The sequence below is a fragment of the Halichoeres trimaculatus genome, unplaced genomic scaffold, assembly GCF_033239565.1.
Source record: "Halichoeres trimaculatus isolate MK-OKI-2021-1 unplaced genomic scaffold, fHalTri1.1 fHalTri1_scaffold_8, whole genome shotgun sequence".
Lineage (NCBI taxonomy): Eukaryota > Metazoa > Chordata > Actinopteri > Labriformes > Labridae > Halichoeres > Halichoeres trimaculatus.
In genome coordinates, this window is record NW_027437186.1 from 26,946,910 (window position 1) to 26,972,153 (window position 25,244).

The following is a 25,244-nucleotide window of genomic DNA, read 5'->3' on the forward strand; positions in this document are numbered from 1 at the left end:
AGTGTTTCTTCCTCTGAGGAGCAAACAACGTGGGAGCAGGAGGGAGTGTGAGACAGCACCTCTGTTTCTGCTTCACTGCTTTCTTTACCTTAAGCGAGGGAAACGAAGAGGTAAAGGAGAGCGGGAGTTTTGGCCAACTTGCTGAAAGAATTCCTGCCATTAAACCAACGAGCCAATTAATGAGGCGATGTTATCCTTGAGTTCATTACCAGGGCCTGGGAAAACAAGCTAACCGGCTTCTCAAAGTGCCAGGACGCCGTGTGTGCATGTGTGTGTGTGTGCTCATGTGTGTGTGGAAACCAAATGCACCATTCATCTCCCGCCTCTTTCATCTCTTCCCACATTCAGCCTCACACCGGGGAGGACTCTCCCACCAACCAACCTAACCTCTTCCATTACTGATCTGTCCTGCTGCACGGTGATAACTCCACACATCCGAACCCAATCACGAGACTCCGCCTCCTTTCATTGTGCTCCAGCCACCAGGCGTACACCCGGTGAGCCGATGTGGCCTGCGGGGAGAGCATGGAGGTTTTGATGGCGGGTGTGAAAGCGAGGTCACACCCTCAGTGGGCGGTAAGGAAACCGGTGAAATGAGATTGAGCCAGCTGCTTTATCAGAGCAGATACACGGAAACTAAGAGCATGACACGTCCAGACTGCTTATCCTCAAAATCATCACATAAATGAGAATCAAACAGCTCCGATTTGTGGGGGTTAAGTGGGGTTAGGTAAGCAACAATGAAAGAATTAAAGATAAGTCTTGGTTTCTGAAAATGAAGTGAGGGTCAATTAAAAACAGTCAAATCTAAACAATATTTTCCTGCTGCTTCTCCTCCACTGTACCCAGTCGGTGCACCACTTTCCCCATGATTTCTTCCTCAAGCACAAGTCTTTGTTTGCATTTTTGGACATTTTATCTCTTTTTCACATGTCAGCTTAGGAGAAACAGGAAACATGGGGAGCAGAGAGTGCAAAGACAAACACCATCATTAAAGGCCAGGAGACAAATCGGTGACCTCTGCATGAGGACTATAGGGGGTCAACTCAGACCCCCAGGCTAATAGCACACTGTACAACTGTTTAAGAGTTCATCTAGGCAAGCATCATGTCGCTCTGGGCCGCCATTAAAACACAGAAACTTGACATTACAACCTCCATTCACACATGCACAAAACTCACGACAGCTTTTTCAAGATGAGCCATGTGTGAGCACAAATAGTTGGTTTCTATGATTTTAGGTTGTTACCTATAATCTGATTATAAGCTGAACCTGGGAATTAGTTTCTGTTCTGAAAAATTTGAATCTGCTGTGTGAACGCAAAGGGCTGAAAATTCCACCCCTGACTTTGTCAGGACATTTTCCTGCTGACCATAATAGAGATTTTCTGCAAGAGGTTAGAGTAAGAATTACTTTCAGAGGTTTGCATGTGCCTCAGCATGGGCCCAGCAGGGCTACTAAAAGTTTAAACGAATGGAATCAAATGTCACAAACTCTGAACTGATTTTTGAGTCAGATGTTAACTTTTATGCATGTTTTAACGAGGTCACAAACTCGTTTCATTTTTTATCAAGCCAGAGGTTTGACATTTTTATCCCAAAAAAGATGCAGCAGTTTGAAATTCATGCTTCTTCTAAAATCCATTTAGACCAGGTGTTTCCAAGCTTTTCAGCCCACAACCCCCAAAATAGTGATGCCAGAGACTGACAACCCCGTGCTGTCTGAAAACTCCAATAAGAAAACCCCAAAGATACTTAATTTTTCTAATGTGTATCTACGATCACATGTTTCTGTGCTTCCTAAATGAATCTGCCTTCACTAATACCATGGTTATCCTGCTTTTGTCAACTCTAGGTTATCAGCAAAGAAAAAAACATTTTGTATTTGCACTTTTTTACATCAGCTCTGACCTCTTTGCTTTTGATTTTATAATATTTACTGAAATATGCAATTGGAAAACGTTTTTGATTTTGGTATGGATTTTGCAACCCTCACTTTGGGGACCACTACTTTACACTACCTCAACTCCCTTTTTACTGGTTTGCACAGAAAGTTCCTCAGGAAACAGTTTTTTGCAGCTTTTTCAAAATGTTCAGGCCAAAATAACTTGCATGACTCCACATCTTAAAACTCTGCTCTGGTTCAGCTGCTTTGTCTGTCCTTGCAGAAAAAAATCAGCCCTACACATATCCACTCTAGACCAACCCATACAGCAGCTACATAGAGGGTTTATTTACATGGGATGTTCTGTGCAGTGTTTACACTCTGCAGAGCACATATGGTGTAGTGCCTCATAATTAATATGCACAACAAGAGAAGCTTTAAATTCATTTCAAATTTCTTTAAAACGGCTGGTAATGCTTAGAAACGTAGATGTGCATGTTGTTACAAAAGTGCATTGATGACTTTGGGGTCCAATATTCATAGGCCACAAGTTAAAGGTCCCCGGGAGGAGGTTTTGACTGGTTACAGCAAAATAATATAATGTAAAAAAGTGATACTGATGTCACTTTACAAAGGTCCAAAGCAAACCAGACCATTAGAGAAACAGATGACTTTTTCAACACCATGACTTCTGTCTGGACCAAAAAATGACCAAAAAATGTTCATATTTCAAGGAAATTTTCAAAAATCAATGACATGGGTAGAACACTCCTTCTTTTCTCATGACATGTGCAGAACCAGATTTGCTAAGTTCAAAAATCTCTTGTCTACAGGGGGCACCAAAAAGCAACACAAAACAAAAGTTTCTCACAGCAGCTTTAAAGATTGTAAGGAGTGTTCCTCCAACAAGGCCTCTGTGTTTTTCATATTTCAAAATAAATTACAGAAAGAAAAGATACCAAAAGTTAAATTGAGAAAAGGTGAAGTTATCTGACATCTCATCGCGCACATGAAGGAATACGAAGGAGTAAGAGACAAGATCTGATTTACACGCCTGACAGAGTGTCACAACAGCAGCAGAGAGAGAGATGAAAACCTACAAAGAATCAGGGCGGCTGGAACATTTGAGTGTTTGCTTAAAGAGGGAGAGACGGACCGAGCAGAGAAAGTTTCTGCAGCAGTGAGGGACGATTAGAGACTTTCTGTTTACATCTCAGAGCGCACAGACCCCAGCTGACCCCGCAGCAGAAGAACAATCAGCAGGAGAGATAAAAAAGGAGGTCAGACAGTGCAGAGTAAACAGATACTGCCTCATCATCCCAGGACCCACAATGCACTCTGGGAAATGCCCACGTCGACTAATGCCAAGTCAGAGACCCAGGTGCATGGACTTATCAAACAAGCAGTGCTGTGTTTTAAAGAGTTTAACCTTTGAGCATGGGCGAGTCTTCAAAAGAGAGTCTTTATACGCTGTCTGCATGTCCATCTAAATAAAACTCAGGCAGGAACATTTCTGGATGAAAGGAGCCGACTGGAAATATCTGCTGGAAGAAGGTTGCTTCAAACCAGAATCAGACTGTAATTCTCCCATCAGAGGAGGATGGAAAACCTGAGGGTCATACTCGTGTAAAAGCAGAGATATCAAACCAGAACATGACTTTAGGAGTCATGAAGGTTCTCTTTTTATACCACAAAAGTAAAAGTTGCTGGAATTATCAGATGTGGACTATACTCAAGTATCAAAAGTATGAGTAAAATTAACTGGTGCTGACATCATTTCCACACCTGCAGACACTTTCGATTTGAGCAGTAGTCTACCCTATTTTAATCCACTTTCCCCCAGCAGAAAGCTGCTTCCAGTTTGAAATCTCTCCCTTTGAAACTGAACATTGTACAAATATATATATATATATATATATATATATATATATATATATATATATATATATATATATATATATATATATATATATATATATATATAAATATTTCTTTTGGTCAAGATTCTTTGAGGCAACACATTGCAAGACAGATAATACAAATGTGGTGGAGTAAACTTGAATAAAGGTCAGATACTCCCAGAAAATTCTTCATACTCTGACTCCCACAACAGAGTGGAGAGCTGTGCTCAGATGTAGGACAGCTGGAGGAAAGGAGGGCACCGAGATAACACTACATCTCATATCTGCTCGTGTGGTTACTCGGCTAACTAGAGGTCACTGCACCCAAACAGCCGCCCCACCACACCTCATCTGTCAGCAGCCGAGCGCTGTGTGGTAAACTAAACAAAGATAGCTGTTGGCTCTGCCCTGTCAGCTTTAGCCTGTTAGCTTCAGCCTGTTAGCTCTCTGAGGTTTGGACTGCTGGTAATTTCAGGCTGTTGTCTTATCACAGGGGCAGCTCAACAGTCAGGAGTGTTTTCACTCCAGCGAGCTCACAGTAGCTCCAGCTGGAATGTCTGAAAACACAGAGGTCAGCCATGATCTGACTCCTCGCCGTTAGGTTGGGGGAACAGTGAGTATTTACCCAACAGGAACAGTAAACGGTAAATTCTTTTCATTTCCTGCGAACATTCAAATCTCATAATATCAACCATATGCAGAGGTTGGAGACAAAGAGCAGGAATGTGCCAGGAGAGTGTGGTTAGAAACTGTGACTGTGTTCAGGAGTCAGAGCACTAAAAGCAGAGTGAGTTGAGTAAATCTTATTATGTGTGTGTACATATCTGTCCTCTGTGCCTCTCTGGAAACAACACAAAACTTCCAGAGAAGCATAGCAGCAAAGAGCTGAATGTAAACTGTATAAACAGAGAACGTACACTGATTTATCCACCGCCCCCTTTAAAGCCTCCAGTTCTGCCGTTCTGCCTTTGACGTCTGGTTTCCTGGAGTGACCATATTTGGACAAAAGGGTGGAGCCTGGGGTAAGAAAACATTAAGTTTTCAAACCAACTGTCTTATGAGACTCAGTGCGCTTACATGACTATTTAAATATTAGTGTATCGCATCAGTCCAACTAAATCTTAACCTTTAAACTATCACTACTCACACCGACCAATCAGCTAACAGTATCGTCACTGTTCTATTCAATCTCATAAAGCCTTTCTTTTCTGATTTTACTAGTGCCGTACATATCTCACTGATGCTCACTCTGTTCTAAACCCCAGTTTTTTGCTGCTGCTCTCTCAGCTGCAGACTTTGGTATGAATACATAAGAAACAGAGACAGAGTGCTTTCCCGTCTTTAGGCTCTGAATGTATGCATATAAAACAGAGGAGAGGTGTGCTCTCCCTCTCTCATGCTTTTCATGTATGCGCATGAAAAAGGAGAGAGCACACCTTAAGATTTTTAATGTATGAACATGAAGAGACAGATGTACTCTCTCTGCCAGAACAGATGTGTACTCTCCTGCTTCAGACTCTATGTATGCATACAAAATAGAGGGGAAGTGTACTCTCCCTGCCTCAAGATTTTCATAAATGCCCATAAAAAAGAGAGGTGTACTCCTCCTGCTCCTTGCTCTGTTTGTCTACAGGGAGATGTGTGCTCTACCTAAATTAGACTTTTTACATACCAACACAAAAGAGAAAGGAGGTATGCTCTCCATGCCTTGGCTTAGAGATTGTTATATTGAAAGAGTGAAGTGTGTTCTCCCTGCTTTGGCTTTCCATGTACACACATGAAAAAAAGAGTAGGTGTGCCTTCCCTGCCCCATGTATTGCATGCATTCCCAAGAAAGAAGGGGGAGATGTGCCCTCCCCACCTCGAGCTTTTCATGAACACATATAAGAGAAAAGAAGGTGTGTTCTACCCATATCAGGCTTTTCCAGCCTAAATAAGCAGGTGGAAGGGCAGAAAGCTACCAGAACAGAGTCATAACATCAAATATGACCTTATTTAAGTGTGGACCTCCCTGTGTTGTGTTTAATTCTTACTGCAGCTCTGGAATGACGACCTCTACCTGCCAACATTAACACACTCACAGTAATCCATCAGTGACAGCTAAACCCCCATCACAGCTTTGATGGAAGCTCCAAACACTCAGACCCACAGAGCTGCAGAGTTACAGTAAGAAAAGAAAAGAGCTCCTGTTGTTGAGCTGCTGCTCATATGAAACAGCAGGACGGTGGAGGGCTGACCGTAGGAGGTGCAGAGGAGAGAAAATGGGAGTCTCCCTCCCTGCTGCCCTGCCAGCTGGCTGTCTGCCCAGCGCCTGCCAGGCAGCACACTGCCATTGTCCTTTAGTTGTTTCAGGGTGATCTGAGAATTTAAATAGACAGGACGACAGATTTTCCAGATTTACACACAAGGATAAAGAACAGGCACGGTGGGACGGGAGACACAATGTACTGAGCTGAAAGATTTAAGTGTGGTGTTAACCAGGCTATAGATAACAGACAGGATACAACTTTAATGAAGACTTTTTAATACCCCTAATGCATGTTACCGGAGACGTGAGGAGCAGAGTTAGCACGATGCACTTAGCTTCCTGTCGGTTAGCATTATGTAACACCACATCAGATCCTCGTGCATACTTTTAGAAGTTGCCGATTGAAGCTCCTGAATGTCCCCAACAGAAGGAGAACGTGTTTGTTCCTGGCTGCTCCAGCAGAGCCCCACGAACACAGAGCACTGAGCCGTGGCCCTCCTCCAAAAGGGACCATCTGTCCCCTAAACTTGGCCCGGCCACACCGGCGCTCGCTGCTTTGGTGAGACAGAAAAAAAGGGACATGCAGGGTTGATGTGGCCCAGCAGGCCTCCAGAATAAACCGCCACCTATTTCCATCAGCTCACATCCCCCCTCAACTCCCAGCGGCCTGCTGCTCACCTCCACACCACCAACAGTTTTCTCTCTTTTGGAAGGAACTCGGGAGCCTCTCGGCTCTGTTATAAGAGTTTTATGGAAGCTCTGAGAACATCCATCTCTCCTCCGCTCTGTCAGGTCAGTCAGAGTCTGTGTTGTCGTATTGTCACTGAGAGGCAGAGGTTTCACCGTGTCACTGCCGAGGCTGAGCGATGATGCTCTAATGCACACACACACACACCATTTATCCTGAGAGGCAGAGCAAGGCTGAGCCATCGAGCCAGAAGCATCTCTATCCTCTGCTCAAAGTCTGTTTTTCACTCTGGGGTGAGTTGCTTGAAGCTCTACAGCCGATACAATGGTTTAATCACCTTCCAGGCATTTTCTGAGCTGCTTCTTCCAGACATAAATGGTCCCGTTTCGTGTTTACACTCTTAAAGCAAACTGTGTGACATCTCAAGATAAACTTCCTTTTTGAATTTTTGTATGTATAGTGACAGACCAGACCATTTATTCTGCTTTTCTCCTGTAAGACACACACTGACTCTGTCAAGATACAATGATAAATATTAGTTTGTATTGGCTTTTTATTTCTATAATAGTAGACTGAATAATTTGCAAAAAAGCACTTTTAGAATGCTTTTCAAAGCGAGTCTTGGTGTTTTCTTTCCAAATGTGTTCCTCCATATGTTTTCCCGCTATTTTTTTTTATTTCAGTTGTGTCCAAGACAGTTGTTTACTATAATAAGTACCTAGCATAGCTCTTTGTTAGCTGCAGGTAAGCTTTTTTATGCATTTAACAGCATTAGGTGACAGTAAATATGTCATCTTGTGCGATTTCCCTTTGCAGCAATCTCTGTGCCCCTCTCTCTGCTTGGCTGATGTTTTTTTTTGTAAATTCATGTTAAGATTTTGTTCTTACAAGAAAAACCCAACACTGTTACAACACAGAAAAAAAACACCTGATGTCACAATACGTTAAGGGAAATTGTTTTACTGATGAAATAACGCCAAGTTTCTAAGATAAACACCAACAATAACTTAGGATAGCATGAAAGAAACATTATTGAAGTCCACTTCACAGGCTACAATACCCATACGCAAATCAAAATACAGCCAAAGCTAAACAAATCTTACTTCCCGTATTGATTATTCAACAAAAATATAGAAATGATGATTGAAGATGTTAAGCAAAGAGGGGCTGTACTTAAGAGTACAAGGAGCCCAAATTTTACTTTGGTTTATTTCTTTCCTGCCAATCTGACTTTTGTTTGAACATTTCTCAACACAAATATCAAACTCGATATCGCATATTTTTAACATGATGCAACACAAACTGCCTCAGAGTGAAGTCGCCGACATAGCTGCTGATAGCTCGATAGTTCGGAATGGTGAAATTTTGCACCCTGACTTCACCCAAATACTTCCCACTACACTCCTGAGATCATGTTTAGCTCGCTACTTAAAGAGTCAGTGGACAGCAAAACACACAGTGATCACTACAGCTTCAGTCTGATGTCAAAAGAGTGAATGTTTAAAATACAAAGTCAGGAAACTTTAGGGAGTCAAAGTGCCTGACATTTTCCAGCACTTTGCAAGAGCACCTGTCAGAAAACAAGTCTTGTTGTTCAAATGTTATAGCCTCCAAACATGAGATGACTTCCTGATTTTGCCTGGGCAAAGTGTGAACACAAGTAGCAGCACCCTGACTTCACCCAGGATATTTCCTACTTGGCTCATAGTATGACTTTTATTTTTCAGCTAGAGGATCAGCAATTTCAGTCTTGCATACGATGGTAAAACATTGCAAATTTTAAGTTAACGGCCCCCAAAATTTTCTAAAATTTTAGAGCAGTGCTTGTCTGAATAAAGTTTCCAAATACAAGAGGAACTTTACATCCTGACTTCTCCCCGGGTATTTTCAACTAGGCTGCTAGTTGAATGATCAGTAGAAAAAGTCTTGGATGAGATGGTATAAAATTGTAAATTTCAGGATCAAAGCTCGTGAAATTTAAAAGAAATTTATCTCAAAACTACTCCTGTCATTCTTGCTTTAAAACTTACAAATATAAACCAAACTTAAATCAGTTTTGCATGAAAACAGCCGCTAGAAATGTCATCCAGAAGGGTGCTATCAAAGCCTGGATGACCAAATTTTACACCCTTTTCAAACACAAGTATCTGAACCTCTAAATGAGTAGTTTTTCCACCTCTACCTGCTCACAAAACCTTCCTATGATTCATGCCTCAGGTTAAACCACTTAGCACACACTTCTCAAAGCTCCCTCTGCACATAACTGGAGTTAACATTAAGTCTCCATGGGTTGTTTTCCCTGCAATCCCTCAACATGAAACTCATCATCAGAAATCAACAGTTGTCATGCCTACCTGATTAAGAGCGTCCTTTCTCATCAGCGCCATAAATCCTCAAAGCAGACAACACAAAGCCCCGTGAGCCCCGAGGTAATGAGCTCAGTGTGGAAACGCTATCCAAGTGCATTAAATCCATCAGCCACTTGTTGAGAGAAAGCCGCCACACTTCACAGCAGAAAGCCTCTGAAACAAACAACATAAAGTCTTCCTCCTGCTCCTTTAACCAACAAACCAGCTAGGAGGGAAAACTAAGAGAGACTGAAGAAGGAAAGAGAGGAGTAAGTCTGGCATCCATCCGAGAGTCAATTTGGTGAGATGCATACAGCTGCCGCTTAATGCTGCAGTGACCCGCTCCCTCCCCCTGTGACAAAGCCACCAACAGCATGAATGGGCCTGCAGCATTAGCATATGTAAGGAGAGTAGGTGGCTGCAGGGCGGGCCGGCAAGCGGGGTAGAAGGCCTGCCGGGTGCTGGTGGTGGTTGGGGGAGGACCGTGACATTCAGGACTTCTCTGGCTGACAGGAAGGACGAAGAGAAAAAGAGGAGGAAAGCTTTTGTTCCTGCTGAAAGATGCCCAGGTCAGGACGATGACCTTCCAAGGTTCTGCTGATGGCTGACATTTAGAGCGGCAGGGGACAGAGGAATCCTCTTATCTATTTACTTTACGATGAGCAACACATGGTGCAAAGGTCTGGGAGGCAAACAGAGAGCAGCTACAACTCCAACATCTAAGATAAGAGCAGAAAACACAACCATGTCCATCGTTCATAGCTGATAACCCCTCTGTATGCTGTGATGACATGTTTTCCCCTTCTCAGAGCAGGACGGTGAAGAGTTAGGAGGAAGAAAAGGACTTCATCTCAGCAGGATGCCTCTCTGAGGTGTAGCTCTGCAAACAGCTGTGAATCTAAACACCCTCAGATAATGTGTTCCTGGGTGCAGACTTCACCACAAGTTTGAGGCAATATCCCAAACCTTACCTAACAGCTTGTGCAATGTGGAAACAGGCAAAAATAAGCTGGGGAACAATTATCCATGGTTTGTGAAGGCATGACAGGCAACAAAAAGTATTTCCATGTAAGTCTCATGAAGGATGTTGGAAAGCTTATTTATTATATATGTTTGTAAAGAACACACATTTGCCAAACCTTTGCAAATGCCAAACAGCTTATTCTGCCTTCAGCTCTTCTTGGTGTTGTTTGGTGGATTAGATGATTAAAGTCTGAAGAAACAAGACATATTAGCAATTTAACAAATACAGGCGGTCCTCTGCGGAAGTCGGATTTTTACCCTGAATGCCCCCTAAACCTCTTAACAACTATCCAAATACAAATGCAAAACAGGTAAGGATACTGAGAAAATTATGGAGCACAAACAAGCAATCTACACTATGACGCAACGAGAGATAAAGTGGATGGTGCTGATGACTCCATAGCACTGCATAGCTGTGTATTCATATGCACTCTGCATCGAAAAGTAGTACGCGTCGTAGAAGCTTACGAACAGATCGGCGTAACTTAAAAACCTTTTTTATTTTCTTACATACATATATTTATTGGCATTGTAAAGTCAAGGACCTCCTGTAAATGGTTTGACAAATTGCCTTCCTTTTAGAGTTACTTTTTGGTGGTGCATACTTATTAAACAAGAAAATGCTGAAGTATATGCAACAGACATACACCGATCGATCAGTCGGCCGATCAATAGGTGCCGGTTTCCATAATTTTGGGGGATTGGTGATCTGCCCAATCCTTACATATAAAACTGATCTTATATACCTCCGGGAAGACCTGACAGCCAGCCACTGTTGCTTTTTGCTCTGAGACCTAAAATTCAAGACACTTTATTGGTTGTTGAAGTTAAAGCACAATTTTTTTATTGTTTCACAGGTATTGTTCAGTGATTTTCAATAACATAAGATTGGAACATTGAAAGTACATGCTGTCAGCTATAAAAAATAATAAATAAAAATCTGTATCGGCAGGTCAGGCTTTTTAACGATTGGTGATCAGTGATCGGCCAGAAAATTGTGATCGGTGCACCCCTAATATGAAATATTTTATTTTGTGTTTCCGTATCAAGCCGATGGGAACTCGTGCCACAAACCAAACTGCCCCCTAAGGATGATACAGATTTACCAGTGAACTCTGCGTTGAACTTTGTTATGTCTGTGAGCTTCAGTGACTGAGTAAATAATCCTCCAGACACAACCTGAGGATGTGTACCTTTTTTTTGTTTTGTTTTGAGCTCCTGAGACATGAGCTTCCTCGAAAGCATGTTTGGGTTTTGTTTTTCATGTTCATACTGGACTGACACAGAGATGTTCAGATGGCGCTGAGCAACAGTTGTGGTCATTATGTGTTTGATCAGCAGCTGTTTGTTGACGCTGAGTGTTTGCGGTCAGCTCAGTGTGTCACAGCTCAGACGTCAGGGTGTGGAGGCCATAAAACCTTTCTTAAGACACCTCTGAGGACAGCACTTTGACCTTCAGAGAAGCAGGAACTGTCCCAAAGCGCCATGGCAGGGTGTGTACATGTTTATGTGGAGTTCAGATGATGTATTCATCGTCTTCAGAGCGGCCTGGCTGTGACTTTAATTGGATAAAGACAGAAACAGTGTCACCCTAACCACTTCCTGAGCTGGGAGCATGTTAATAGCAGGAAACGACAGACTTTAATCGAGCTGGATGAACGTGCAGGTCTTTGTGCCGCGCAGGGCTTTGATGTAGGCAGGTTCTCAGCTTTGATTGGAGTTCAGGGGAAGGAGTTTTTATTTGAAGAGTGGGAAGCCCCAGGAGGTAACACTTAAGACTTGTTGTCACTGCGTCCCAGCAAACAGACCAACTATTCATCAACCTACACATGTGTGCAGCAGAGGCTGCGGAGGAACACACAATCCCACAAACACCACTCGTTTGCACATGGACAGCCGGGGCTGATGGGTAATTTACATACTCAGGGTAGTCATTACACAAACGGATACACATGAGAAACGACCTACATTCACAGTGTCTGACAAATAACATCCTTCAGAGTTCAGAGAGGAGTTCAGACTGGTTTAAAGAGATATGTTCAATTTTCTGCACTTACACAACAATCAGTCGACTTTTACCAGCAGATGATTAATTTCTATCCAATATTTTTAGTTTGAAGACAGTAAAGGTATAGGGGAAGGTTATGTTTATAGACATATAGTTCTCTAAGCCAGTCACTGGGTTAAAAAGGTTTCTGTTTAATTTGGCTCTTCAAGTCAAGTTTTTCGTACTGGACTTTTTTTCAAGTGCTGTTTAAATTACTGTAATGCCTCAACTATTTGGGGTAGCAAGAAGTAGAAAAAAATAGCTTTATGGCTATATCCGGGGTATAACAGTACTGCAACCATGTGCATCAACGTTTCAATCACAGGCAATACCTGATGGAAGCTGTTCTTATTACCATAACTCTTCAGAAGACAAGATGAGCTTTCCGGGCTTCATCTCTGACCGTTTTAAGGACATAATAACAAAAAGTCCAGGGGGCCTGGGTGATACCAGATCTATGTAAAGTCACTTTTGACTCTGTCGTGATTTGGCTCAGTGCGGAAACAGAGCCAGTAGAAGTAAAACATTGACTAGAGATGAAACCAATCGGCTCTGCTGCATGGCGGAGATGTACCCGACTAGGATCTGGTAGAATCTAGCCATCAGTGTAACTTGTTGGAAACTGAGACTGATTCCCCACAGCTGTAACACAACAGGTAGTTGGTGTCCATTCTAGTGCTGAATTAATCCAACAGATAATCGTCTGTCAGGTCTGTTGAATATTAAAACCACTGCAAGAAATTCCTCAAAACTTGTGAAAGTCAAAGAATGGATCTTGGTTCCATATCTGCACCTCTTTAAAGAGCACTGCAGGAGATTCCTGACATAACTTTGTTTGCATCATTTTTTGACAGGAAAACAGAGAAAAAGTAGATTCATGCCATCATACAGTTTGCTCTGCGCAGCTAATGCTCTCCTGTTGTTTCTAAAGCCCAAACTCAGCCCACAGAGTGAAACCACTCAGCTTATCTTCATAAAAACAGGCCTGAGTGAGTAAGAACCACTCAATGTGCTAAAGAACAACAGCTTCTCCCCAATCCCCTCCACCAGGGGCTGTTAAATAATCCTCAGAGACTGAGGAGCACCTGTATCCACTCAGACAAAGTCGGGCATGTGATGCATTTGCTGTCCGATATTTTTAGTCCTGCTGATAACGGCGTGCTGGGTAAGTTGTTCCTCAGTTATGCAGAAAGAGAGAGGAAGAGGGGCTGTTTGGTTCGTCCTGCAGAGAGGAAAGGAGGCAGAGCAGCTGGCAGGCAACAGGCCGACACAGCATCTTTGGATCCTTCTTTCCTCCCCCTTTCCTACCAGTTTGCTCTGGATTTGTTGTCTGGATTCATCAGCGAGCAGGAGGGTTAGCTGCCTTCACTCATCTCTTCAGAGAAGGGGGAGAGAGGGAGGAAAAGGGGGAGGCGAGCACATGAGGTGAGGGGGAGCAGAGTAAACAGCGGCTTCACATCCCTCTCTGGTGTTGCTAGGCAGCTTTTTCTGCCTCTGACAGCCCTGAGTGACAGCAGACCTCCCTCCAGGACAAAGAAGGAGAAGCTGAAGGAGCAGAGAGCTGAGGAGAGGTGACAGAGAAGCCCTCTTCACTCAGACACTCCTGAAATTCTCACTGCTCCTGAATCTACTGGAGTTGTTATTTACATGCGTTCCTCACAGAGACTCAGGAAGCAGGATGTGGTTTGTAAAGGGTGCTGTGGCTATTATCAGGCCTTTTCTTTGCTTGTATTTCAATACTGTGTATAATTTAATTCCATCTTACGTTTTTATTCAAGGACAGTCGATTAATCCAGGAAAGGTCCAGGAAAATCCAGGGAAAGAGGTTCCTGTCTAGAATTATACATCTTGAACATTTGTAGATGCTTCTATCCTTGGATCTTAATTCATACAAAGCCAAATCACAACAATAATCTCAACTCGCTTTCCAAAAACATGACCAGTGCCTGTGTGTTCCTCCAGTCATCACATGAATGGGACCATTGGTCATAACATACCGTTACAGACCAGCCCGTTTAGACGTAGTGTTAGCTGAATGAGCAACTGCCAAAAAAATGGCCAAGCATAGAGATGAGGACGCTAACCAGAAAAATGGACTGAAGGCTACTTGAGCTAGCTCTGCTCGCTGATTGACTTCATATATCTGCAATCTCTGTGACTGAATTCAAATATTTGTTGAACAATGAGGAAATTAAATACAGCAGAATTTTCTTTTTCAAAACTTACATAAAGTAAAATGCAAAAAAATGAATTATTCCCCAAAAGCTTTTGGATCTTTCAAGAAAAAGACTGCAGTATGAGAAAGAAGAAACGTCCCTGAACTCTTAGAGAGGGAAAGCAGTGAGAGAAACTTCAGGAAATAACCAATCATGGGGTCAGGACCAACAGAGAGGTTGAGAGATAAATCAAGATAATAAGACAGCGGGACATTTGTGCCTCTAATTTCTGCTGTTTCCTTTGAGAGAGCTGGATTATTTCAGTGTTTGAGCCTTTTAAGGTCTCTAAAATACTGTGAAATAAATCTGGAGAGTTGTTAGGAAGTTAGAAAACATGGTTTGAGAGTAAAGAGCTTTTAAAAACATCCAAGCAAACAACTTTGTCTCTGCTGGAAGCAGATAAAGAAAAGTTAATTTCAGCAGCTGTAATCTCTCTGCAGAGCAAACCGGTGGATTAAATTTTGAACACTACAACACCGCCATCGGCTCAGCACAGAGGATGTTTTCAGTAATTAAGTTCTTATCCAAGTCTTGTTTTTATTCTGCCGTTTGCTCTCTCATTACCTGGGAACACATGATTAAGATCTGAAAACGGCCCGAGGCAGAGCAACAGCACCACCGAACACAAACTACACGCTGGCAGGAGATGACAGACACGAATGTTTCCTGCTGGAGTGTTCAGCAAGCAGCAAGGATGACGTGCTTCATCCATAGGCCTCATAATGAGGGTTTCTGACGGCTGCAGGAGCTAAAATTAGCACGTGGGTAATAATCAGCGTCCGGAGAGCTGCTTTCATTGGAAGTTTGGCACAAGGAGAGCGCGGGATCCTGGATCAGAGGTGCTGCAGTACGGATGTGTTCAGAGGGAGCAGGAAGCAAAGGAAAGTCAGCGCTGGAAACCAAACAGTTGACGGCAGAAAGCGCGACGGTGCCAAAGCTTTCAGATGTTTGTGAGGCGTTTAAAAAGCCTGAAACTCAACGAGCCAGAGGAGACAGGCAGTGCAACAAAGAGACAACACAATGAGGGCTGCATGCATAAAAGTAAGAGCTGAGGAACAAAACAAAGTAAGAAAAGTCAAAGTTTTCATCTATTCAGCTCTTGTTTTACACCTGAGCATCAGCCTTTTAGAGATCTCATCCTTTTGTACAGTGGCATTGTGGGTAATGTATGCATATAATGTAGTCTGAAGGGTTTTGTCATACATAAAGCTCATGTTTTCTTGTTTTAAGTGGCTCAGTGCAACAATACGCACTTGTGTTCTTTGACGGCTGGTCACAACTTAACAAATCAGTCATAAAAATAAACAGAGTTTTTTAGTTTTAATACAAAATTCTGACTCATTTGTGATGCATAAATCTTGGGACAGACATTAAAGACTGGGTTCAGAGTTTCTTTCATAGTTTTTCTGCAGATTTGTCTGCTTTTATCATCATTTTTGGCGTTTCAGAAACATAAATTGAGCTCTGTGCTCAAATCCCAGAGCTTGTGGTCCGCTTTTTTTTGTGTAGTCAAAGCTTGGTGAACATACACGTCATGCTCCATGCTGAGGCTGTTGGGTCAAAAAATGGGCATCACTGCTGATTCAACTCTGAAGATGAAAAGACTTCTTGACTCTGTCACATTTACACCAACAGTGACATGTGAAGTGATGCTGGAAAAGTGAAAATAATAAATGTAAGAAAGGTCAATGTCATATTTTTAAGTGTGACCTGACTTCTCTGGTGTTTCTGAAATCATAAATAAAGATAACACAACATCAGGTCAAACTAACCAGGGCTTCCAGTCCGTGGCGTCTGTCACAGCATTTCAAACCTGTTGATTTCCTCTTTGCTGGCACAGAAAGTATAAACTCATCACAGGCTGGAGTTCAGACCAAGACACAGTTTCAGAGACTCCATCTGAACCAGATCCCAAAATAAGAACAACAACACGATGCAGTCTGTGGCCATCTGCAGCTCCTTCCTCCTGTAATTAATGAATCTCTCTGAAGGGAAATCTCTGATTAAGTGAAACCTTCTCTATCCTCCACAGACCCTGTTTTCTGAGCACGCTCAGTGAGATCTATCTGACAGAATTCCTGAGCGCTCAGTGGCCCGGGCTTCGTCCTGCAGCTGGAGTTGCTTTGAAGACTTCTCCTCTACGAGCGGCATCAAAAGCATCCGCTCCCAGCACGGCCGACCACATGAGAGCCGCCACCCCGGAGGAGGGGGGGGGCTGCAGATGGAGGCGACAACCGACATGCAAATGTTCATGGTGAAGCTCAGACGGCCACGTGGTGACAGTTAAGTCAACATAAGAGTCACAGAGGAGGCAGGAAAGACAAATAAACAGCCCGCAGAAGACTGAGATCTATACGGTGCCATATGATCAGAGGAATTCAGAGACATGTGAGACATTTTAAACCTCAAAAACAGGTTTAAAACACTAAAAAGAGCCTGAAATGCACATCAGCATGAATCAGCACAATTCTTGCTCATGTGAAGTCACTTTGATGAACTTTCACTGGAGCAGAAGTTGAACTACCAGTCTGCACATCTACTGACGCAAAAGTTAAATCTGTTCTCTAAAAAGTTAACTCAAGTACTGAGAGCTTACTGAAAAACAAGACTTGAAAAGTAAGATATGACCCCCAAATAATACAGAAAAAATATCTTCCTGTGCTGATTGTTGAGGTTTGACCAAGTAGAGCATTAATGTGGTAATGCGATGTATACATTAAGGTGTGAGAACCTGCAAATGTGCCCCCCCCCAGAGATATTTCACCCAAAAGTTCCCAAACTTTTGAAGGGCATGCCTCCAAAACATGAACCATTTGAGGGTAAGGACAAACTCTCTGGGAAAGAAATCAGTTTCCTCTAAAAGCCCCAGATCCCACGAGGGAAATCATCAGAGATGGAAATGCAGCTACGAGGACGACAGGAAGTAAGGACTGAAAGGTAAAAATGAGTCAAAGGAAGAAAACCTGAAAAACAAGAGGACGAGTGCAGTGAGTCACCGTCTTCTGAAGGATGTTCGGCTTCACTTTAAATCACAGCAGAAGACCGATTCGACCTCCATCCTGTTCAAAGCGGAGAGGCCGGGTAATTTCTCAGCAGCTGTATTATGGCGGCCGTGTCCGCCGGGTGTGAGATGCCTTAAATGTGCACTCCAGCGCTCAGAGAGCGGCACGACACACAGAACGTCATTAAGAGATGTGTGCTTAAGTAGTGTCCACGGTGCTGTAAAGAGGCCGAGAGTGGAGGGAGAGTGTATGGGAAATGGCCCGAGTTATTTCCATTCCCTCAGCCCGTTTATGGAAACATTATTGGACCAGGGTTCAGTTCTCACGGAGGAGGAAGAGGAGATGCAGGAGAGAGGCTGCAGAGACGCTGCTTTTAGTTGTTTTCTCTGGAAAAGACCTCACTCACTTGCTCACTCACTCTGTGTGTGTCCCTCTTTGTACGTTTCTCCCTCTGGCAAAGGCCACAAAAGCCTCCATTTATCTCTCCTGAGCATCTCGCCATATTGAGAGCCGGCCCTGAAAGGCAGGCAGCCATCACGTGTGCCTGGGTGACACGGCTTTTCCCTTGTTAACACTTCAGCCCTGCACCAACACAACCTCCACCACAGTGAGGGATTACTGCTGCGACAAACGGCTAAAGAGGAACGGTACATCTGTTCTGAATATTTGCATTTCTTTGGTGGAACCACAATGCACCACTTGACTCGATGGAAAGCGAACATTCTCAGTCAGGCGTGAGAAACCCTCCCCATCAATGAGGCCGTTTTCCCCCCTTTGGTTCCTTTAACCGGGGTAACTGCACATCACACGGAGCAGCTCGCACAAACACAATCTGTCACTCCGGAGCCACATTTCACCAATTCTCCTCATCACTTTCTATTTACTCTGTGTTCTTAGGCGCAGAATGGGGACCAAGTGCAATTCTAGGACACCGCAATGTGCACTATTCAGCGATCTGCAGCTCTAATTGCAGAGTGAGAGGAATTTTCGACGTCTGGAGCATTGAGGCTCAACAGCTGCAGCTGGCATGGCATGTGGTGGGTGTGTTAGAGGGAGGTGTGTCGGCTAAAAGGGTGTCAAAGACTAAACTCCCACTGAGAGCCACCCACACACACACACCTTTACATAAACACGAGAACACACGCACAGAGATCACCGTCAGTGCATTTGTCTCCAGATTATCAATGTTAATCACGCACCAAAGCATGATGGGAAATACAGCGCTCCTCTCTGAACTGCCACTCATCATTACATCCTGATCTCACTGATTTAGAGAGGAGTCAGCTGCAACCAGCACGACAGTTGTGTCATTCCTGCAGTCAGCTGGTCGTGTTCGTGTTGGTGCAGGTTCTGCAGCATGCCGCATTTCTAAAACAGATATCCCAACTGTGTTTTTATGTAATTTATTCTTCCGTCAACCAATGTGTGTCCCTTATGTGTACTTTCAGAGAGTATGTTTCATAGTTAGTAAATTCATTAAACTCAGGAAGTTGCAGCGTAAGGGTCACTCTAACCCTGATGTCTGCAAAGGTAACTTAAAACATTGCTTTTGCAGTTTTATGCATCTGTTATGGGTGCATCAAAACTTGCATCCTGCACTTGGAGTTGTTCACAAAAAGTGCAAAGATAAAAGTGGCATCCGAGTCCAAAATTTGTCAATAAAGGGTGTGATAAAATTCATTCTTGCCCAGTTTTAAAGTTGGCTTCTTTATTTAAACATGTCTCCAAAGAGAGCGATTTCAAGATGCAACTGTGATTGCATTAGCCCAAAACAGGTGCATCTTGAAAAAAGCATTTTTGACCTGAATTTCTGTGTCAAAAGAGTGGGTGAAAGACTGCTTCTTCTGGATCTGTATTTGTTTACAAACTTGCACTTGTTTTTGTAAAGGGTGCAAGAAAAATGTATCTTGCACTTGAATTATTTTTGAAAGGGGTGGGTTAAAAAGTTGCTACCAAACTTGAATATGACATCTTGTTACACTTAAATTTGTTGGCAAACACTGCATTAAAAGAAGCATCTTAGACTTTCATTAATGGTGCATCAGGTGCATGGAAATCGGCTCCTTCAATTAAATTTGTCTCCAAAAAGAGCAATATTGATTTTCCTACTGCACAAGAGTTTGTTGGCAACTGGTGCATCAAAAGAAACATCTTGGACTTTAATTTCATATTAAATGTTGGGGAAAAAGTTTTATCTGGCCCTTAGATTTGTGTGCTCAAGGTGTTGTAAAAATTGACTTCTTAACTTAAACTTATCATCAGAAAGTCAGATATCAAGTTGATTCTTACACTTAAATTTTTCCACAAATAGTGCATTAAAGGTGCTGCTTGAGCTTTGAATTTATGCCTAAAAAAATATATGCAAGGTTACTTCTTCTACCTGTATTTGTTTGCAAAAGCTGCTTTAGTATTTGTATATGATGCTTGACTTTGTTGGCAAAAGGCACATTTAAGGTTTGATCTCAAATCTAAATTTATGTCCGATGGTTCATAATCAAGTTGCATATTGCACTTAGATTCTTCTCCAAGAGGGCGAAACAAAATATCCTCACACACTTTTGTGTCTTTTACTCAAATTTGTTCACCAAAGGCGTGTTAAAAGCCACATCTTGAACTTTAATTTGTTGGGAAAATGAATTAAACATGTATAACTTGAATATATTTCCAAAAAGGGCATGAAAATCTGCTTTTCTATCTAAAATTTGCCTCCAAACAGTCAGATATCAAGTACATTCTGCACTTAAATTGGTGGGCAAAGGGTGCATTAAAATTAGCATCTTGGCTCCAAATCCACAGCGTCTCTATCTTCAACAGAGCCAAGAAAACACTCATCCACAACATGTACCCTCTACCAGCCAAAAACAGACCCTTATTGTCCACCAGAGCATCTTTCTTTTGTTATTTTCAGGCAGAAAAAAAATTATTATTATTCAAAAAAGGACTCATCCTCAAAAACAGATGGAGGACGTTTGGTGCCAGACAGTTGCTCAGTTAATAAAATCATAAAAACATGCTGGAGGACATGTAAGCCTGATCCCTTCACAATAAAAGAAAACTCAAAATACAAAGTTGGGTTGGTCATAAAGACTGTTATTATCATATTTCTACATATGCATGAAGCGTTATGTAGTTTAAAGCAGTTGATGAAGATATAGAAATGATATTATCGGTCCTCTCCCGCCTCCTCCCCTCCCCCTTCTGAAAGCTTCATGAAGTGGTCATGAAGACGAGCACAGATGAACTCGTTTCCTACAGCAGAAGCTGAGTGCACTGATCCGACCTGGCAGGAGGGCCCCTTGTGATCGAGTGACCTGTGACCCCCAGAACTGATCGAGGCCAACGATCTGATTAGGTGCTTTTACAGTGGGGGGAGGGAGCAAGTGCAGCGCGAGTGAGCGGAGGGGAAATAACTGATCTGACAGTCATGGGCAGGAATGATGTCGTTGGTTTCCTCAGAGACTTCACATGTGATGCAGAGTCCGTCCTCATGAATATTTATATCATTTTAAATAACATCAAAGAGCCTCAGTCAGATCTTTAAATATATTTCTGCTCAGGACACATTTAAAAATCAGCCCAGGAAGGTGCGTGTCCTTAATCACAGCGCAGGCCTGAGTTTGGAGCAGAATGCGTAAGAAGCACAGGTTTCCTTCTTCCTTACTCCTTATCTCTGTGCCACAGCCGGCTCTGAAGAATGTCACCAACATGGCAGCGCTCGCAGAAAGCGACCTGAGCTGGCAGCTGTTCAGCATGCATTCAGGGTCACAAACTCTGCAGAGGCATAACGGAGAGTCTCGCTTTAATGCAGATCTCTGAAATAGTTTCATCCAGCAGCTCACACCGGCTGCTGCTGTAAATAAAACCCATTGAGTTTGTTTGCTAACGTGTGCAGCTGACCTTGAAATACCCCCACAGAAAGCTAAAAATATGAACTTAGGTATTTAATTCTGAAAAAAATGACGACAAGAGAGGATGAGGGATTCAATGATTAAAAAATGAGCTGCAATATTTGGAAGACAAAGGGGTCCAAGTGCTACTTGGGTCACATGCGTACAGGGTCTTTTTTTTTAATGGTTCGTTTGCGGTTTGACTCTTCTTGCAAGTTTTGTCAGTCTTGAAGCAAAAAAAAAAAAAGAGCAAACTGACTGAAAAAACTCACAGCTTCACTAACAGTTCATGTTTAAGGACATAATTCATATTGAAAAGTGTAAACTATTCAAAGTCTCAAGCCCAGCAACATCATTAGTGAATTATCCGTTGTGGTTGTTTCGTCTAGTCCACAGGAATTCCTCTCAGACAGACTTCATTCTTTCCAATAAATCAATAACTCTGAGCTCGTCCAGGACGAGACTCCCCGAGGCAAAATCTTATCAAACACAAGCTCACGGCCCAGCGAGCCTCTTCCTGCACCTAAAGGAACAAAACAAACAACTACAACCAGACATTTCCCCCGCCGTAAGCCACGGGCATGTTTCTGCAGAGCAACAACAACAAACAGCGAGGTGACAAAGACCTGCAGCGGCAGCAGGCAAAGGCAACTAACTGAGCAGATCAACCAACATGGGCATCTACAGAGTCAGTGAGGATTAAAGTTAACGATACGAAACAATTAACTCAAAATCCTTTTAAAAGTCAAATTTCACCACCTGAGAGAAAACATCTCCCTGTGTGTATATAACTCACCTGACAATCCTTGGCTTTCAGGTTGAACTACATTTTTAAGAGCATATAAATGAGACACAGACATTTAACCACTAAAATAAATAAACTCTCAGCTTCCAGGAAGCAGATTAAAGTTCCTGTTAGGCACTTTTAGTTGGTGTAGATTCTGACGCCCCCTGTGGACAAAAGGACAATACTGATCTCTTAAAATCAACCTCATCTTGTTTTAATTCTAAAGTCATCTTCTGAAGTCTTTGCTGTGAAAAATGTTAAAACAGGCTGCCTTGGTGGTGTGCAGTTCCTTCTGTCACCTACCCCCTGTCAGCAACTTTAAACATCCAGACTACTTCATTACTTCACAGACGTCACATAGTTTATCCCCTCCCCCAACAGAATTCCTCTTAAACAAAAAAGCAGAGTAAATAACTCCCCTCAGTGTGTTAAAATATACATCATGAAAATCAAAAATATCCTTTTAAAAAGTTGAAGACTTTCTCTCCTTCAATCTGTTCGTGGACAAGCTAACCTGTGTCTTCAGAAGGGGTAAGAGGAAAAAAAAAAATCGATGTATTGGGATTTTTTGTTTGATAATATCAAAATCGGGATACTTTGTCAAATAATCTAGTTGTTTTTTTTTTTCAAATTCAAATTCTTCATTTCAGTCTTTATTTATAAACTGGATTGGAAAAAACGTTACCACTTTTCTCCAGCAGGGGGTGAAATGTTTCTCTCTGACTCACGTGAGGTGCATTTTATGGGAAAATATGGCTCCTAATTTAGTCTGTAGACATTATGATCATCATTTAACTTTTTCACATAGTTAAAGAAAAACTAAAGTTCCCCAAAACCGTAAATATCAAAGAATCGCAATTTAAATTGAATCAGCACCACAAAAACCGTAATAGAATCAAATCGAATTGCGGCAGTAGCAGATCGTTCCAGCCCTGGTCTTCAGTGCCAAAAGTCTTCTTGAAACATTATGTACTGTATTAATGTACAAAAAAATAAGTATACATGTAGTTGACAAAATGATAAAATGTTGTCACGCTCGCTAGTTAGCACCAGGATTAAAAAATATTCTTATTATTGGTGGCCCTAACTGCAGGTTATATGCTCAGTTCAAGCTTAAGTATAGCCATCTTCAATTTACCAGCACTACTACCATAATGCTATAATGCTACAACCCTGTGAAGGCTGGTGGTGCTAGCTCTGCTAGCTTTAGCCACATTCGACAGACTCATTTTTACATTGTTGACCTTTAGACTCTGTGATCCTGTGTCCTGTTATATCATTATTTTTGGAGGTTTTTTTCACCAAATTTAATTTTGTGTCACATAGTTTGAAGCATCCCTGATAAAAAAAAAAATAAAAAAAAATCGATATATTTTACACAAGTATTTAAGTAAATATTTTCTAGATTATATCTATGAAGAGATCTGTTGCCACCTCTGATTTTCAGGTGTTTGTTTGCTCCTCCTTAACCCAACTAGCGAGAGACAGATAAGAGCAGAGTAATGATACAGCTGCTCTGTGGTCAGATACGCAGCACCTGGTGTGTGTGCAGCCGCTGTGTGTTCATTGTGTTGAACTGTATGTGGCCCTGCAGCCGTGTTTACATTTCAGAGAGGCTCCCCGGGTTTCGGTAAACACAGCCTGAGGAAGGTAAGCACTGTGAGGGCTCAGCCTGGCTCTTAATGTCGCAAGGATCACATGTACGTTGTGTCTGGGACACTGTTTGCCTCTTTGTGTTATGTAACTCCTCTTACTGCGCTCCTTCTTCTTCTTTTAAGGCATTAATAAAGGCGAGCATTCTACCCCTCCAGCTCCCTGCCCCCCGGTGGTTAACCTCCAAACATCCAGAGCAGGGAAGGGAGGAGGAGGGGAGCTGATCTCCCCCACATTGATGGACAGTGTGATTAAAGTAGGGAAGAATCAGGCCACTGTCACTGCGGATCATTATCCTCCGTCAGCAGCCTTTACAAAGTGCATAAAAGGAAGGATAGTCCAAATGATGCTGCCGTGGACGAGGAAGAGACAGAACAAGTGAGATGGAATACTCCAGCGGGAATTATCTCTGCTTGGCTGGGCAGGTGCTCCTTAAACGCATCATAGCTACCACAGCCGAGTGCAAGGAGAGGCCGAGGCTGCACAGTTGAGCTCCTCTCTGCCTCCACTCTGTGAAAGCTCTCCCACATACACACACCAGTAACTCCAGTATCTCAGGCTTGTCCAAAACACTCAAAGGCTACTGTGTCTCTGCTAACAGCAAGGAACAAGAATAGGCCAAAGGCAACATCGCGCGCGGGTATTTTTGTGCTTCAGTAAGTGGAGACAAGGGCTGCACAGTGATGTCCTGGTTTAATGGTGTGCATGATTCACAGAATGTGAAGGAGAAGACAGAAGATATTTAAGTTTAAAGAGAGTACAAAGGAAGTCTAACTTTTGTTTTAACTGGAATCCTAAGTAGGAATGTTCTAGTTTCTGTTTGCAGCCTGAGTAGAATTGACTAATCAGGTGCATGCATCCAAAAAAGAGACTTCGTGTTTACAGTGAAACCCAGACTCACCACAAACAGATGAACTAGCACTTTATGAGGGATACGGGGAATAAACCCAGCAGTTTGTTAAATTTACAGGCACAGCCATTGGTAGCAGTTGTGCAGCCAGAGTCTGTGCAGTAAAGACTGTGAGGGATTCTGGGAGAATTTGAGTGGAGCCAGGTGACAGAAATAATAATAATTATTTTTCTTTCGAGAGCCTAATATCTTCTTGACTCTACCTCTCGACATATTTTACAATCCCTGGAAAAAATACACAAGAACGGCAGCTGTCAATCATTGTTAAACGAGACGTAAAACCTTGTTTTTAACCTCTTAAAACTAATGAAAACAAAACTTTTCAGAAAAAGAGGACTTGAATACAAGGCAGCCAAATGGTATCTTCATATCATCACAGCAATCGGACATGAGAAACATTTCTAAGAGGTGTATGAATTTTTTAAAGTTTGACCACAGCCCATATGGTATGACTGGAGAGCTGGATTTTTTTACCTATACTGCAGCAATCCACCAGGGGGAGCAGTTTTTGTGACGACCTCACTTTGAGTCAAGCAAGATGACGTCCATTTTTTTAACAGCCTATGGTCTCCACTCAATCAGCTGTGGGGCACCCATCAGTCAGGTGAGCTGAGCTGTGCCTCTAAAGGGTGAGGCATCTCGTGATCTTA

General features: G+C 42.5%; 1 protein-coding gene across 7 annotated transcripts in view; it reads right to left on the bottom strand.

The window, feature by feature from the left end:
- LOC141794758 (signal-induced proliferation-associated 1-like protein 2) overlaps window positions 1-25,244 on the bottom strand; it is a 125,250-nt gene that overhangs the window by 86,423 nt on the left and 13,583 nt on the right. The window contains exon 1 of one of the 7 annotated variants that reach the window (XM_074675239.1): window positions 9,076-9,352. The exons of the other annotated variants lie outside the window; for them this stretch is intronic. The gene's annotated coding sequence lies outside the window, so the exon portion shown is untranslated. Of the gene's footprint in view, window positions 1-9,075; window positions 9,353-25,244 lie in introns of those variants that run through there. 7 annotated transcript variants of the gene reach the window in all.